The sequence below is a fragment of the Glycine max genome, chromosome 6 (genome assembly GCF_000004515.6).
Source record: "Glycine max cultivar Williams 82 chromosome 6, Glycine_max_v4.0, whole genome shotgun sequence".
NCBI classification, from domain to species: Eukaryota; Viridiplantae; Streptophyta; class Magnoliopsida; order Fabales; family Fabaceae; genus Glycine; species Glycine max.
In genome coordinates this window covers 25,470,615-25,488,169 of record NC_038242.2, presented here as the reverse complement: position 1 = coordinate 25,488,169, position 17,555 = coordinate 25,470,615, and positions in this window count along the sequence as shown.

Genomic DNA, 17,555 nt, shown 5'->3' with positions numbered 1-17,555 from the left:
TTGGGCTAGAGATCCAAGGGAAGGTCCTAGGGTTCTCATGAACCTTAGGGTAGATTTCGAGCCCATGGGTTAAGTTTAGCCCGCTTATCTTTTTAAATATTAGAATAGGTATTTCCTTCGTCTGGGCCTTGTATTTTGGCCATTCTAGTAGTATAGGGTTTTAGCCTTGTATTTCGGGGCATTTTGAGTAGTCTTTGTAGTAAGGACTTTTTTTGTATTTTCATGTTTTTTGTCATGGGGGTGAGCTTAGCTATTATAGGGGGTGTGTAGCTAAGCTCTAGCTTCTCTTCTCAAGGAGGTGAGCTTAGCTATTAGAGAGGTATGTGTAGCTAAGCTCAAGCTTCTTTTGGAATCTTCTTATGGAAGCTTCTCAAGGAGGTGAGCTTAGTTATGAGAGGGGTGTGTGTAGTTAAGCTCTAGCTTCTCAAAGAAGTTTTCTCAAAGAAGCTTCTCAAGGAAGTTTTCTCAAGAAAGCTTCTCAAGGAAGCTACCTAGTCTATAAATAGAAGCATGTGTAACACTTGTTGTAACTTTGACGAATGAGAGTCTTGTGAGACACAACTCAAAGTTCAACTTCTCTATCTTTTTCTTCCTTCAATTTCGTGCTCCCCCCTCTCTCTTTCTCTCCCTCTTTCTTTTCCTCCATTGAAGAATCCTCTCCAAGGTTCTTATCCAAGGCTCATCTTGGTTGTGAAGCTCCTCCTTCCATGGCTTATTCCTTAATGGATGGCGCCTCCTCTCACCTCTTCTCCTTTGTCTTCCGCTGCATCTCCATGGTGGAAAATCACCATTAAAGGACCCCATTGAAGCTCAAAGATCCAGCCTCCATAGAAGCCCCACAAGCAAGCTTCCATCAAGTGGTATCAGAGCACAAGAGCTTCAAGTAGGTGCTCCTTAAACCTCCATTAATTTTTTTGCTTTACCTTCTCTTCCATTGTTGTTTCTTCATTTTTTCTCCATGTATCTCCTCCCATGTCTTGTGATAAATGTTTTTAACATGATTCTTTAGAGTTTCCACCGATTAAACTTGCTATAGAAGCTAGATTTGATTTTCTATGGTTCAAATTTCTTGTTCTTGTTCTTGAACCATGAATTGTGTTGAGTTTAGGTTCATTTGAGTTTTGTATTGTTATTTTTTGTGGCTGAAAACTAAACCATAAAATTCTTACAAAAATATTAAAGTAGAAGAAAACCTCAAAAATCTAGAGTGACTTGTTCACCTATTGTAGTTGTCATAGAAGTCATGTCTAGTCATGAAACTTGTCACATAAGATTTCTTATGTTGTGCTGAATTTTATTTTCTTGTTTCTTTGTCTAACTCATTTGTTCATGAGTGTATGAAATTATTTTAGCCTATTATTTGATTTGATTCAAATCTTTCATGTTAATTAGTCCTTAACATGTTCATGCAAAATTCTTGGATAGTCTTTGATTGTGAACCTTTTCTTGAACTTTTAGGTTTCCTTATGATTGTGTCTATTGTGAATTTGAGTTTTGGTGATTGAATTGCTGGCTGAAATGTTGATCCTAAGTGAATATTGAACTCCTAAAACTGTGTTAAACAATCCTAGTGAGTTCAACATACATAGGAAGGTTGAAAGTAAGCTCAAGGCAATCAATATGTCATGCTTAAAACAAAATCGCTAGTGCTGGCAGCTTGGACATACAAACTTTTAAAAATTACTGAGAATTGGTTACTTCGAATTTTGAGCTGAAAGTTTTACTGCATTTTATAGACATCTGGAAAAAAGTTATAAAAAAAGAACCAAGTGATTTGGATAAAACGAAAAAATACTAAAAATCACACAAGTTGGCAGAAAAATCAGTATCCAGAAAAAAAAAGTGAAAGGGAATTGTGCTTGTTGTTTTGGCTCAAAATTTATTCTGTAGTTGGTGCCTATGTTATACCAATCTTAGTTCCGAAATTTCAATTGAAAATTACTGTAAAAACAAGTGCCAAAGCTAGAGGTTTGTTGAGTCATTTTTTATAGTTTTTTTTTTCTCTACTCTAGAGCCATTCTAAGTTTCTCTTTGAGTCCTAGCTTGCTTCTATGTCCTTTTCATTGCTTTAATTGTTGAATAATCCTTGAAAAATTATCTTGTTAAAAATTCATTGGTTTAGATTTTATTTCATTATTTTTTGGTCTTTGGTTATTGCTTGTCTCTTTGTTTACTTGGTTGTGGGTTGCCATATAGAGAATTGGAAGGAGGATTGGTGCCATCCCTTGAAGAATTTGAGTCAAGAAGAAAGGGGCCAACCACCTTAAGAGCTATTGGACTAAGAAGCACTCCAAATTGAGTGAATCACCATAGAGAGAACAACCACCAAAATTGATGCAATCCTACCCCGCAAGGGCATTGGATAGAAAACTCCAAGTAGATTAGGCCAGAGATGCAAGAGAAGGCCCTAGGATTCTTATGAGCCTTAGGGTAGATTTCGGGCCCATGGGCTAAGTACGAGCCCACTTATCTTTGTAAATATTATATTAAGGTTTCATTATTTTTGGGCCTTGTATTTAGGGCTCCATAATGTAGGTAGGGTACCCTAGAAATATAGGATTTTTCAGCCCTTGTATTTTAGGGCACCTAGACTAGTTTTTGTATTAGGGGTAGTTTTGTAATTTCACTTGCACTAAGTGGATATTTGATGTGTGTGGTTGGAAATAAATTTAATTGAATTGGTAGAAGCCCAATCCAATTAAATTTTAGAGGGGGAGGTGAGCATTTGCTTACTACACCCCATTGCTACATCATATAGTCACACTTTGTGCATGTCCTTCACGCTTTTCATGCCTCATGACACCTAAGCACACTTAGTGGAGAATCTTGGAATTGATCTTGGATTAGTGGGCTGAACCATAAATAAAATTCACTAATCATAATTAGTGAAAATTTGGCTCCAAAGATTGGCTCCACAAATTCAAGTGAAAATTGAATTTCCATCCAATTTTGTGTGACACTTAGGCTATAAATAGAGGTCATGTGTGTGCATTTTTTTGAACTTTGATCATTTGAATATTAAACTTCAGATTTCGAAGCTCATTTAGAGCACAAAATTTCGTGCTCTTCTCTCCCTCTCCCTTCATTCATCTCCTTCTTCCTCCAAGCTCTTATCCATGGCCTCCTATGGTGGTGAGCTTCTTCTAGACTCATCTTCTCCTTGAAGTGGCGTCTCCTCTCTCTCTTCCTTTCTCCATTCCGCTGCCATTCATCTTCCAAGAAGCAAAGGAATCCATTGATGAAGAAGATCCAAGGCCTACAAGCTCCAATGGAGCTTACATCATGTGATATCAAGAGCATCTTCATCTAGGTGATGTTCTTTTGCTTCCTCTATCTTTTTTTTTGGTGAATTCTCTTTAATTCCTTGTTCTTCATCTTATTCTCCATGTATATCCTCCATTTTCTTGTGGTTTGGTGCTGTTTAGAGTAGATTAAAAAAAAATAAACCGATTAAATCTTAGATCTACACTTGTTCTTGCATTTCTATGGTTCAAATTTTGTAGATCTACTCTTGAATCTTGTTTTTGTGTTGATTTTAGGTTCTATCATTTTTCATTCATAATATTCATGTGATGAACCTTAGATCTAAATTTTCTTTCAAAATATTGATTAGGAAAAAAAAAATACAAAAATCTAAGTGTAAATCACTTAATCCATGTTGTCTTAGATTCATGTTTTGTCATAGTAATTGTCACATTATGTTCTAAGTTTGTGTTGAATTTTTATTTTGGTGATTGAATTCTAGATACATTTGTTCATGTATTCTTGTCATTCTTAGCCTATCTTTTGAATTTTGAGTCTAATTCATGCATGTTATTTAGTTCATAACATGTTCTAAATCAATTCCTAGAAGTAGTCTTGTTGTTGAACTCTTTTTTGTTTTCTAAGATTCCTACATGATGCCTATGATGAAGTTGAGTTGTGGTGCTGAGTTGTGGCTGGATTTGTGAATCAAATAAGTCTTAAGCTCTCTTGAATTGTGTTATTCAAGATAATTGAGCATAAGCAAACACAAATTGTAACTATCCAAGCCTTAAGCAACATAAACACTACTCTTGATTTCTAGGTTGAAATCGCTGGTGCTGGCAGCTTGAACATACAAACTTGTATAAATTACTTGGAATTGATCACTACGTTTTTTGAGCTGAAACATTTACTGAATTTTCTAGACATCTGGACCAAAATTATAAAAAAATAACCAAGCGATTTGGATTAAAGGAAAAAATAAGAAAAATCTCACAAGTTGGCAGAAAAATCAGTGTCCAGGAAAAAAAAGGAAAAGTGAAAGGAAAGTGTGCTTGTTGTTTTGGCTCAAAATTTGTTCTATAATTGGTTCCTATTTTATACCAATCCTAGTTCTGAAATTTCAATTGAAAATTATTTTGAAAACAAGTGCCAAAACTAGAGGTTTCTTGAGTCTTTTTTTTAGAGTTTTTCTACTCTACTCTAGAGCCATTCTAGGTTTCTCTTTGAGTCCTAGCTTGCTTTTTTGTGCTTTTCATTGCTTTAATTGTTGAATAATCCTTGGAAATTTGTCTTGTTAAAACTCTATTGGTTTAGCTTTCATTTCATTTTTTTGGTTTTTCGTTATTGCTTGTCTCTTTGTTTCCTTGCTTGTGAGGTTCCATATAGGGAATTGGAAAGGAGGATTGGTGCCATATCTTGAAGAATTTGAGTCAAGAAGCAAGGGGCCAACCACCTTAAGAGCTATTGGACTAAGAAGCACTCCAAATTGAGTGAAACACTAAAGAGAGAATAGCCACCATAATTGAGGACTTTTTTCTTTGTAATTTTGTAATTGCCAATTTGCTTTGCTTTCAAATTTTGTAACAAAAAGGCCTTTCATTGGAAGTGTGTTGGGAGCCTCCAATAGGTTACCAAACTTCCATTTGTGTGTAATAATTTTAGGCAATTTCCCCTTAGGATAGTGAGTGTTTTGTTGGGAATCTTAAATGAGGTCATCCAAACACTCTTAGGATCCGCCTAGTTTGCATTTCTTGCACTTTAATTTCTTGCTTATTTTCATAGCTTATTTCCTTTACCCTCCATTGTCAAAACGCCTAGATAGCTTGCCTTTTACCAATTAGTTTTTACCATATCTTTCACATCTCTTTTAGTGTTTATTTTGGCTAGTTTCAACCATAGTTTATTTTACCTTTTGTTTTCAAACCCCCAACAAGAAAGGACCGTAACTTAGGAACCAACATGAGTCTTCATTCTTCATCTAGTGTTAATGGTGAGGGTTCTACTCCTAAGGACCCCTTGCATAAGATATTAGATGAGTTGAGATCCCTTAAGTTGTGGAAAGAAAAACAAGAGAGAAAATAAAAAGGTAAAAAAAGAGTGGAAGAAATAAGTCAAGATGAAAGAGAGAAAATAAGAGAGGAAGAAAGAAGAAAAATAAGGAAAGAAATGAAAAGAGAAAAACATGTCTCCTATAGTAGTCATAACTCTTGCAAGAGCCTAAGTGAAGATCTTCGTGACTATTATGAAGGAAGGCATAGGTCACATCTTAGACCTCACTCCCATAGGAGAGAAAATGAAAGAAAGCCTCAAGAGGTTAACATTAAACTCCCATACTTCCATGGGAAGGACAATGTAGAGGCTAATTTAGATTGGGAAATAAGGGTAGAGCAACAACTTAAAAGGAAGTCTACTTCAAAATCTTATGGCTCTCACTCTTATCCAAAGAAAGACCAAGGTCAAGGAATCTTAGGGGTGAGACCTTCTAAGCCCAAAGATGATAAGGGGAAGACAATAGAAAAGAAACCCCTTAAGGCTAGTATGCAAGAGAAGACTAGCTCCATGAAGTGCTTTAAATGTCTTGGAAGAGGACACATTACTTATCAATGCCCCACCAACAAAACCATGATTATGAGGGGCCAAGACATTTATAGTAGCCAAGATGAGGCTACTACTTCACCTTCCTCTAGTAAAAGTGAAGAAGCAAAAAGGGAAGAATCTAGTGAAGAGATCTACCCCCAAGAAGAAGGACAACCTTTAATGGTTAAAGAGGAGTGTCAGGAGGTAAGTGTCTCCTCCAAGAGGTTAGCTAAGAAGGAAAGACATTTTGAAATAAAGACAAATATTAAATAAATTTCCCTTCTTAGACAACCTCCACATTTTCTCCTTTGTAAAAAGACACTTGTTAGCATTGCCACATCTCTTAGGCTTGAGTTTATTCCTCAAGTAAAGGAGTTGTTGGATGAGGGTTTGGTTCGCAAGAGATTAAATCCTTGTGCTTTGTTGGTGCCCAAAATAGGTATTATTAGGCACCAAATCCCTAAAATAAGTGGTGTGATGAATGCTTTGGGTGATGCAACACTCTTTTGTAAAATCACCAATGCATCCAACATGTTTATGATTTGCATACATAGGGACTCATTATGTAGGTTTGTTCGTATTTTCGGTTTCAATACAAACTTAGGCACTCATATGGGACACCTTAGGTTTGTCATACTTTTTGGTAGGAATAATCAACATGAAAATACAGAAAAAGTTATGTTCTATTGCTTTACTTTTCTTAATTTTTTAAATTGTGATCAAGGGGTTCCCATGAACCCTAAGAGAATAAAGGTCATTCCTGAGTGGCCCGCTCCACCAAGTGTAAGAAAAATTTGGGGCTTCCAAGACTTAACAAACTTTTACAAAAGGTTTGCCCCATATTTTTCTATACTTGTAGCACCACTCATTGAGTTGGTGAGGAACCATGTTCCTTCATGGGAAGATGCCCAGGAAATGAGTTTTCAGACCTTACCTTACTTCAACATACTAAACACCACTAATACATATGTTTTTGTTCTTTTTACAGGTGTTGAGGAAAAAAGCCCAGAGTTTCAAAAACCTCGGGATTTGAGGTCAAATCCTTTTTAAGGGGAAGGGAATGATGCAATCTTACCCCGCAAAGGCATTGGATAGAAAACTCCAAGTAGATTGGGCCAGAGATGCAAGAGAAGGCCCTAGGGTTCTTATGAGCCTTAGGGTAGATTTCGGGCCCATGGGCTAAGTACGAGCCCACTTATCTTTGTAAATATTAGATTAAGGTTTCATTATTTTTGGGCCTTGTATTTAGGGCTCCATAATGTAGGTAGGGTACCTGTCGCAACCTACCCTTCGGCAGGAGGGCGACGCGTGACTCGCGGGATGCGTGTTCCACGAAAGGAATACGCGCGGAGTCACCACCAACGTTTATTTGTGGAAAACGTCGGAAAAACCGGAAAAGACGCGATCTACGAACTTTTAAGTGAAAGGCTCGGGAGTTGTATTTACGCACAGGGAAGGTATTAGCACCCCACACGTCCGTCACAAGGGACAGCAACCTTTAATCGAATGTGCAAACATGACTTTGATTTTTACGTTCCCTTTTATATCCTTATATCCTTTATACCCTTTATATATTTTTTCTATTTTTGTGGTGGACAAGGGTGTTTCCCTTTGCTCCTACGTATTCCTCAATTGGGATGAGAAAATCAGACCTACGTAGTTCTTTTGGTGTGTGAATCAAGTGATTCTTTTTTACTTGAAAGGTGATCATTTTAAGGCGTTGGACCTTAAAAACAATCCATTTTACTTGGTAAGAAACAGAAATGATAAACTTTCAAAATCCTATTTTTGTGGACGAGCTTGACTAGGCGAGTTGATTTTAGCCTTTAGTTTCACTTTAGTTATTAGTCAATTCAATTAAGAATGAGAAATCCCAAAGAGAAAACGTCCGATTGATTTTCCGTTTTATTTTACTAAAAGATATATTTTTTTGATTATTATATTATTATTTTACCTCTTTTTTGATTTCCAACGTGGTTACGACACGACCGAACTGTCGGAATTCATTTTAATCGAAACTAACGGATATTACAATTCAAACGATCGGTGGAAATTTATTTTATTTTTAGATTAAGCGAGAAATGACTTAAATAAATGGCTTAAGCACGTCAAAAGGGGGTATAAAAAGTAAATGAAAATGAGAATAAAAATACGTGAAACAAAAGGTGGACCACCACGGGTACATAGAATGAATTAAAAAGCTTGGTTTGAGGTACTTACCCGTTGAAGACTGAAGAACGATGAAGAACGAATGAAGAACACCGAAGAACGGTCGAAAACCTTTGCTAAATCACTCACGGAAACGTTACGGAAGCGTTACGAAAGCGCCTCGGCTTGGATTTTCTTCACGGAACTAATTTTCCTCAGCAAATTCGAAAGAGAGAGAAGTTCCTAAGGGGCTGAACCCTTTTCTACTTCACTTCTCCCCCTATTTATAGAAAATTGGGGGAGAAGCTTGCCACCCAGCTCGCCCAGGCGAGCAAGGTTGCTTCCTCCAGAAGCAACAGCCTTCTGGAGGAATCTTCTGGAGGGCCCAAGTGGGCCTGGTTGCTATTTGCACCCCTATTTTTACTAAATACACCCCCTGCTCTTTTTTTTGGTGATTCTATTTTTCGTAAAGTTACGAAAACTTACGAATTTCGTAACGATACTTGTTTTCTTTCCGTAATGTTACGGAACCTTGCGGATTACATAATCATCCCCTTTTTTTGACTTACGGAATGTTACGGAACCTCACTATTTGTGCAACGATGTTTACTTTTGATTTCCAGCACGTCATGGAATTTCACAAATTGCCTAATGATGGGTGCTAAGCACCTCAAAATGACCAAACACAAGTTGCATGTCACCAAGCAAAGGTCCCTGGACGAAATTAGGGTATGACAGTTGCCCCTCTTTACTTGTCTTTTATTGGAGATAAAAGGGAAGTAAAGATAAGACACTAATTTCGTTCCTCTCGGTTGACGAGAGTCGTGGGTGACCATAAAATCTTCGCGTGCAAATGACTTGTTGTTCCCGGGGAAACGAAGGGTGCGGAAAACAATGTCAGTCTTCGCATGCTATCAGGCTTTTCGTCTTACAGATAGCAAAAATAATGTTTATACGGATAACCACTAGGGTATTTCCGCTCGTCAGCGTGACTCAAATGTCAGTATGACAGATCTTGTGAGCGCGGAAGATGACGTAAATCTCCGCGTGTCAACGGGCTTGTCGGCCGCGATTGACGAAGGGCGCAGAAGACGACGTTAGTCTCTGCGTGCTATCAGGCTTTTCGTCTTACAGACAGCAAAAAAGAATGTTTATACGGATAACCACTCGGGTATTTCCGCCCGTCAGCGTGACTCAAATGTCAGTATGGCAGATCTTGTGAGCGCGGAAGATGACGTAAATCTCCGCGTGTCAACAGGCTTGTCGGCCGCGATTGACGAAGGGTGCAGAAGACGACGTTAGTCTCTGCGTGATATCAGGCTTTTCGTCTTACAGACAGCAAAAAAGAATGTTTATACGGATAACCACTCAGGTATTTCCGCCCGTCAGCGTGACTTAAATGTCAGTATGACAGATATTGTGAGCGCGGAAGATGACGTAAATCTCTGCGTGTCAACGGGCTTTTCGGCCGCGATTGACGAAGGGCGCAGAAGACGACGTTAGTCTCTGCGTGCTATCAGGCTTTTCGCCTTACAGACAGCAAAAAAGAATGTTTATACGGATAACCACTCGGGTATTTCCGCCCGTCAGCGTGACTCAAATGTCAGTATGAAAGATCTTGTGAGCGCGTAAGATGACGTAAATCTCCGCGTGTCAACAGGCTTGTCGGCCGCGATTGACGAAGGGCGCAGAAGACGACGTTAGTCTCTGTGTGCTATCAGGCTTTTCGTCTTACAGACAGCAAAAAAAAAGTTTTGAAAGTGCGGACAACCACTTGGGTATCTCCACATGTCACATGACTCCAGTGCCAGCATGACAGAACTTGTGAGGGTGGCCGACAAAAGCGAGGCTCTTGCTCCTACGTATCCTCCAATGAGGAACTCAGACCTACGTAGTTCTTGATAACTTGTGAGACTTGAAAAAATCTCCACCGGAAGATGCCGACACCTCCGGAAAGGGCGCAGATGACCACATTGGCCTCTGCTCGTCAATCACACTTGGGGTCACTGAATGACGAGGTGTGGATAATCGTAAGGTGTCTCCGCGGGCTACCAGCTCTTGGGTCATTGCAACAAAAGGTGGTGTGGTCGACAAAAGCGAGGCTCTTGCTCCTACGTATCCTCCAATGAGGAACTCAGACCTACGTAGTTCTGGATAACTTGTGAGACTTGAAAAAGTCTCGGTGTTTTCTCCACTAAAATGCAAACATGCTTTAGTAAAGAGACAAATATTCCAACTGATTAGAGCAGCATATGCCTTTTTGAGTGAAAAACAATGCGTCTACCGGGGAAGGAGAATCTGTTGATGAAACCCCCCCATAACCATAAATGAGATTTTGGATGTTAGCATTTCGTTTCTAAATGACCATTTAGAGGAAACACTGGGTTCAAAGAAAATCACTCAAAGTGTATCAACCTCGCACAGGTAAGTGTTTCATCCTAATTCCGAACCATAGATATGTCACGACTTGACTTTGCGAATTATTTCCTATCAAATCAAAGATTACATGCGTGATCATGGATCAATAGGACTTCCCTTGGAAATGGGGTTTTTGGTGGGTTTTTTTGGCTTTTGAGTTTTTTGGCTTTTTCCTTTTCTGTATTTGTTTGACGCGAGGTGAACAAGTCACCGACGCACAGGTTTTTTTTTGGTTGGCAATTAAAGGGAGAAGACCACTTTTAGGTCGTGGTTTCCTTTCTTTTTTTGTTCATTTGGTGACAATTCTGTATTGTCTAGATATTGTCTGGTCCAAAGACCTTTCTGCACATTTCTTCTATTTTCTTTTGATCCTTGATCAGGAATTTTCTTTCCTCCCCTTTTTTTTGCTTTCTCCCATTCTTTGATTGGGAATTTTCTTTCTTTTTTTTTTGCTTTCTCCCACTTTTTGATTGGGAATTTCCTTTCCTTTTTCGCTTTCTCTTTGATTGGAAATTTTCCTTCTTTTCCCTTTTTTTTTTGCTTCTGAGGGTAAGGATTGACATTCTCACCCTGGGTCGAGGTTTATGGTGAGTCAGGATTTTGGCTCAAGGCTTGTAGAATGGCTAGACATGATACATGTCAGGGTTTGGTTTGGTTCAAGGATAAAAGGGATGCCCCACATTATTTCCATGACACAAATGCAAAAATGATGATTTGGAAATTTTATGCAAAACTAGTCATGCATGCACCTATGTGGACACTCAAGTGTCAAATTTTTATGGTCATGTGATGCTAGGGCTCAGGATTCATTTCCTCTATTTTTAGTCAACCCAATGTTTCCAAAATATGCTCTTTTATCAATTTGTGCATTCATCCGAGTCCATTTTGGGTACTCGGGAAAATTTCACAGCATTCACCCTTCAGGTGTACACACATTTTTTTCCAAAAACTAGCTATGATCAGCGAATTTTTCTTCAAAGAAAAGTTGGAAGTCATCTCTTTTCAAAAGCATGTTGGTTTTTTAGCTAGATAACTTATTTTGTATTTTTTCTATCTTCCTTTTTTATCATTTTTTTATTTCTTTTTCTTGTTTGTTTTTGTTTTTCCCCTTTTTTTTCATGAGGTATTTTGCTACCTAAACATGTGTATATTTTTGTGAGGTATTTTTGCTATATACATGCATATCCAAGGTATCTTGCTACCTAAACATACATATATATATTTTGTGAGGTATCTTTTTGCTACATACATGCATATCTAAGGTATCTTGCTACCTAAACATACATATATATATTTTGTGAGGTAGTTGTTTGCTACCTAAATTACATACATGCATATCTAAGGTATTTTTCACTACCTAAACACGCATGCATATATTTTGTGAGGTATGACTACCTTCCGAGCTTGTGCTCGTTTTATTTAAATTCTTAGGATCATGAGCAACTAGGTGTGTCCCAATATGACTTGAGAAACAAAAGGTGATCAAATAGCAAGCAGAAATTTAAAAGTTACTAGGTTGCCTCCTAGTAGCGCTTCTTTAACGTCTTGAGCTGGACGCCTAATGATTTGTCGGTCATGGACCTAGTACTTTGCTTACCTTTGGCTTTGGACTTGGTCGCCTATTGGTCGGCCATGTGTCATAGGCAACGCTCTAACCTTTTTATGGATGAGCTGGGGTGAACTCTAGAGGTGGTGGCGGTGTGTCTATTGCCCGCTACTGGCCATCCCAATGCTGCTGTGGTGTTTCGCCCTGCGCCTGCCTGGGGGCGCAGTACTTCTTGATGAAAGCCCGGTTAATGCGAGACCTAATGACCTTGTTGGGGGCAACGGGCACTCCGTAGAACTAACAGAGGCCCGTAATTAGAGCTGGCAACTCTAATACCCTATTGGCCTTCTTCGGGTCCACAAAGTGTTTTGCGGGCACGATCCCTGCAAACAATAGATGACATCAGAAATCAGTTGGGGAGAGGTGTGTACTTACCTAGGTCACGATGGCATGAACTTGATGGGGGGACGGGCGCCCTGTAGGATTTACAGAGGCCTGTAACCCGAGCTGGAAACCCCAGGGCCCTGTTGGGCGTCTCCGGGTCCACTAGGTGTCTTGCTGGCGCGATCCCTGCGAATAGTAGATGGCATTAGAAATTAGTTGGAAATAATGCATACCTACCTATGTCGGGACGGCACAGACCAACTGATACTTCCGCAGGGGGAGATCGGTATTGCGGTCGCTGGGCAGAATGTTGCTAAGTAGCAACGTCATTTATATCTATGTAAAAGGGGTCATGTTGGTACACATGATCCACACTCGTCTCTTTGCAGCGGCATGGGTGAAATCTTGCCCCGGTATGCATAGTAGCTGTGTGATAGCCTCCCTCTCTGGTTGTGCTTGCACAGTTGGTCGCCTTACAATATCAGGGGGGTGGCCCAGAAACTGATAAAAGGAAACTACTGGCCCCTTAACCGGGAGCGAGAGTCTCGGTTAAGCTTTTAAGGGCAGAGGACCTTAAATTATCTTAAGGTGTGGATATGGGGCCCACTGAGAGTGAGAACGCGTAGCCCTCTAATGGTGAGGGCGTGCAGCCCTTTGAAGGCGAGGGCGAGGACATGTTGTCCTCTGAAGGCGAGGACGTGTAGTCCTCTGAAGGTGAGTTCATGTAGTCCTCAGAAGGTGAGGACATGTAGTCCTCGGAAGGCGAGGGCGCGTAGCCCTCTGAAGGTGAGGACATGTAGTCCTCTGAAGATGAGGACATGTAGTCCTCGGAAGGTGAGGGCGTGTAGCCCTATGAAGGCGAGGGCGCGTAGCCCTCTGAAGGTGAGGACATGTAGTCCTCTGAAGATAAGGACGTATAGTCCTCGGAGCCGAGGGCGTGTAGCACTCTAAAGGTGAGGACATGTAGTCCTCTGAAGATGATGACATGTAGTCCTCGGAAGGTGTGGGCGTGCAGCCCTATGAAGGCGAGGGCGCGTAGCCCTCTGAAGGTGAGGACATGTAGTCCTCTGAAGATGAGGATGTATAGTCCTCGGAGCCGAGGGCGTGTAGCCCTCTAAAGGTGAGGACATGTAGTCCCCTGAAGATGAGGACATGTAGTCCTCGGAAGGTGAGGACGTGTAGCCCTTTGAAGGTGAGGACGTATAGTCCTCTGGAGACGAGGGTACTAGTACCCAAGGGTCCATCCTTATGAGAAATCAAGAGATCCACTCACCGAGAGGGCCGGTCATCCCAAGATTGGACACGAGATGTAGGAAATCTATGCAGTTAACATGATTTTTAGGGATGCAGATGCATGCAACCTTTGTTGGTAAATGCGGACTTCATATGAAATAATGTAACGGAAAGTTGTACAATGCTCATGTCATTCTTTCCCTATTTTGTGATTTTGATTTTGATTTAATCTTTTTGGAAAACACAGATTGACTGTCCTTTTGAAAAAAGTGATAATTCATGCGACCTTATCTTATCTTTTGCAAATCTCTCCGGGAACTCCCTCAGAGTGTATGTTCTGTTTGATTTAGTCACTTGACCATTTTAGAGTGACGACAATGGAGTCATTTGACGTTTAATCAATCTATTGAAATTCCAGGGTTTGTCTCCCCCCCCCCTTTTTCTTTCTTGTTTAAAAACATCGATGGCTGAGAACTTTTGATCTGCCCCTATGTTCACTTGAGGCTCATGCACGATGCCCCTCATTGCCCCAGTGTAATACTTTGAGGTACCAATTGTTATCTTTCATCATGACCTTGTAGCTGGGAACCTATTGGGTGAGAACTTCTAATCTGCCCCTAGGTTCGCTTGAGGTTTTTGCATGGTGCCTTTCATTGCCCTACTGTAAGGCTTTGAGGTACCAATTGTCGTCTTGTTTTCACAACCTCGTAGTGAGGAAGAATGAAAAAAGCAGTTGATTCTTGCAAAAAGAATTTTCCAAGGACGAGAAATAGTCGAAGGATTTTTCAGTTGATGGATTAAGTCAAATGACTCCTATGTAGAAGCAAGATGTTTTGATGATGCCAAAGGATCAAGTGCTTCTAAGTTTTATTCAAGACAAGAATCCAAGAAAATCAAGATATATGATCAAGTTGATCTCTAGAATCTTAGGAAGAAGTTTCCAAATTGAAAAACAAAAGGTTTGACCAAAGAATTCTATCATTTCAAATTGAGATTTGCTCTCTGGTAATCGATTACCAGTAGCTGAAAATGTTTATAACAGTCACTAGAAATTTGAATTCAAAATTTATAATGTGTAATCGATTACACATGGATGGTAATTGATTACCAACAGTTTTTTGAACGTTTTAATTCAAATTTCAAAACCTGTAATCGTTTACACAAGTCTCGTAATCGATTACCAGAGGGGATTTTTGGAAAATAATTTCCAAGAGTCACATCTATTCAAATGGTTTATGAATGGCCATCAAAGGTGGCTTGGAAGCACGAATTTAAAGAGAGTTTTCATTGCCCAAAAAGTTTATCCTCTCAAAAGATTAAGAGTTTTTCTGAACTGAACTGTCTTATCCTCTCAAAAAGATTCCTTGGTCAACCACTTGCATATTCAATAAGGAATTTTGATTGGTCTTCATTGTACAATCTATCTCTATTAAGAGAGATTTCTTCTTCTCTTCTTCTTATTTCTGAAAAGGGATTAAGAGACCGTGGGTCTCTTGTTGTAAAGGATTCCTGAACACAAGGGAAGGGTTGTCCCTGTGTGGTTCAGGCTTTGTAAAAGGAGTTTTACAAAGAGAGTGAAAAATCTCAAGTGGGTTGCTTGAGGACTGGACGTAGGGACGGGAAGTGGCCAAATCAGTATAAATCAAGTTTGCATTCCTCTCTTCCCTTAAACTTCTTTTATTTATTTCTATTTATCTTTTTCTTCAAAGAAGTTTATTTTGAATTGTCTTTTGAGTAATTCATGTTAAGGGTGCATTGTTAATCCGAAAAGAGAGAGTGAAAGTTTAATTGGGGAATAGTCTTTGTATCTTAATTCAACCCCCCTTTTTCTTAAGGTAACTGAGGCCATTTGTCCAACATCCTATTCTTGATAACTCACTTCTCTCTAAAAAGACAAAATGAGGTCACATGAACGTCTACATTTGTACTTGAAAACACAGTCAATCAAATGCCCTTTTTATTTTTTATTTTGAAACTTATTTTTTTATTTTGAAACTTATTTGTTTTGAACTTTACTCGTTGTTTTACGGCACCCCCACCAACGTGCAAGACGAGTAATCTCTGATTGAACAGTCTTGGAAGTCAACACTCAGGAGCGCAGGTCGCTTGAGCAAACAGACCAATGGCTTGCACCCACATTCCGGTGAAAGTTGAATAAGCAAACATGCGTTTGTGAGAGGATGAGGGACAAAGATATCAACTTTATCCATTTCATTTAACATTGTAACTGTGGTTTACAATAATGGCATAAACTTGGAAATCCTGATGAGTCATTAGAGACACCTAACAACAGCCTTCAAAATTGCCCCATGTATGGTGTTGCTTGTCAATGTTAGGATTCAACAAGCGATTCTCCTCAAATTTCAGCCAGCCCGTATCAATTAGACTTCACACTTTATGCTTCGGGGTCATACAATGCTCAATGGAATGCCCCGGGGCTCCTCCATGATAAGCACACATTGTGTTCGAGTCGTATCCTTAGAAAAATGGAGGTTGAGGAACCTTGGTTGGGGTTATGGCTACCATTGAATTATCGAGTGGATATGGGATCAAGTTTAGCATATGACAACGGGATTTGGGATGAACCCTACAGGCTTTTTGCTGCAAAATTCCTTTTTGTTGGTGTTTTTTTGGTTTGTGCTAAAGGTGGTCTTCATCATTGGAAGTGCAATAGACAGGCTTTGTGGTTGATTTAGGGATGGCCTTTGTGGATAACTGGGTGGTGGGTAAGGAGGAGGTTTGTTATTGGCTGAGTAATGACATTGTTGGGTTGGTGGGAAACTTGGCCGTATAGGAATGGCAGTCACAACATGGGTTTCTTCCTCTTTCTCACCCTCTTCATTTGCCCCAGTTTTCTCAGTCGTCCTAATAGGATGATCAAATTTGCCTCTTTCCGGACCCACATTGATCCTTTCACTAGCGAAGACCAAATCTGCAAAGCTTTGAGGGTGCGTAGCCCACCATCTTTTCATAGTAGAGTACCGATAATGTGTCTACCATCACGATTATCGTCTCCCTTTTTGCACATGTTCTGTAGTTGCATCCTATCCGGAACCATATCAGAATAGTACCGATACTGCCTAACGAAGGCAACCATTAGGTCCTTCCAAGTATGGACTCGGGAAGGTTCCAAGTTAGTGTACCAGGTAACAGCTACCCCAATAAGACTTTCTTGGAAGAAATGTATTAGCAGTTCCTCATCTTTGCGTATGCCCTTATCTTCCGACAATACATCTTTGGATGGTTCTTGGGGCAAGTAGTCCCCTTCTACTTGTCAAAGTCTAGCACCTTGAACTTGGGAGGGGTGATGATATTGGGTACTAGGAACAACTCTTCTAGGTTAGCAAAGGCATAATCTTTACCTCCTTCAATGGCCCTGAGCCTTTCCTCTTTCCCATTTCTGCCATAGCATGAGGGTTTTTAACCGCTGTGGAATGTGAGGGTTGTGGTTGTGGGTGACACTGAGGGCCCTCCAAAGTGTTTTGCAGGGGTATACCACCAACTGCTTGCCCTTCAGTGGTATATCCGAGGCAAGGCTCGAAGTCGGCTAGATTGTGGTGGGGCATTCCATGTGTCTCCTCCATGGGTCGAGAGACATGTGCATGATCAGATTGAGGTTGTTGGATCTTAATGAGTATGGGTGTGGAGTTATTAACATCCTCATTGGGAATGTACGCCACATTGGGTGGTGTATAGTTAGGGAGGCAAGCCATATGGCGGGAAGGCGTGCTTGTTTTGAATTTGCATATCATGGGGTCATCCGTACTTCCCAAATCTTTGCCTACCATATTTGAGGTTGGATGATTCTTTTGCTTGAGGCCAGATGGGAGCATCGGGTTCACCTTAGCGACAGCGCTAGTAGCGGCAACAATAACCGCATTGGCTTCCATTATCTTCTTCATGCTCATCATGGCCTCCATCATTGTGGCCATTTGCTTTTTCATGGCCTTCATTTCGGCCTTCATCTTCTCTTGCACCTCCTTTGCTTCATCCATTACTCTAG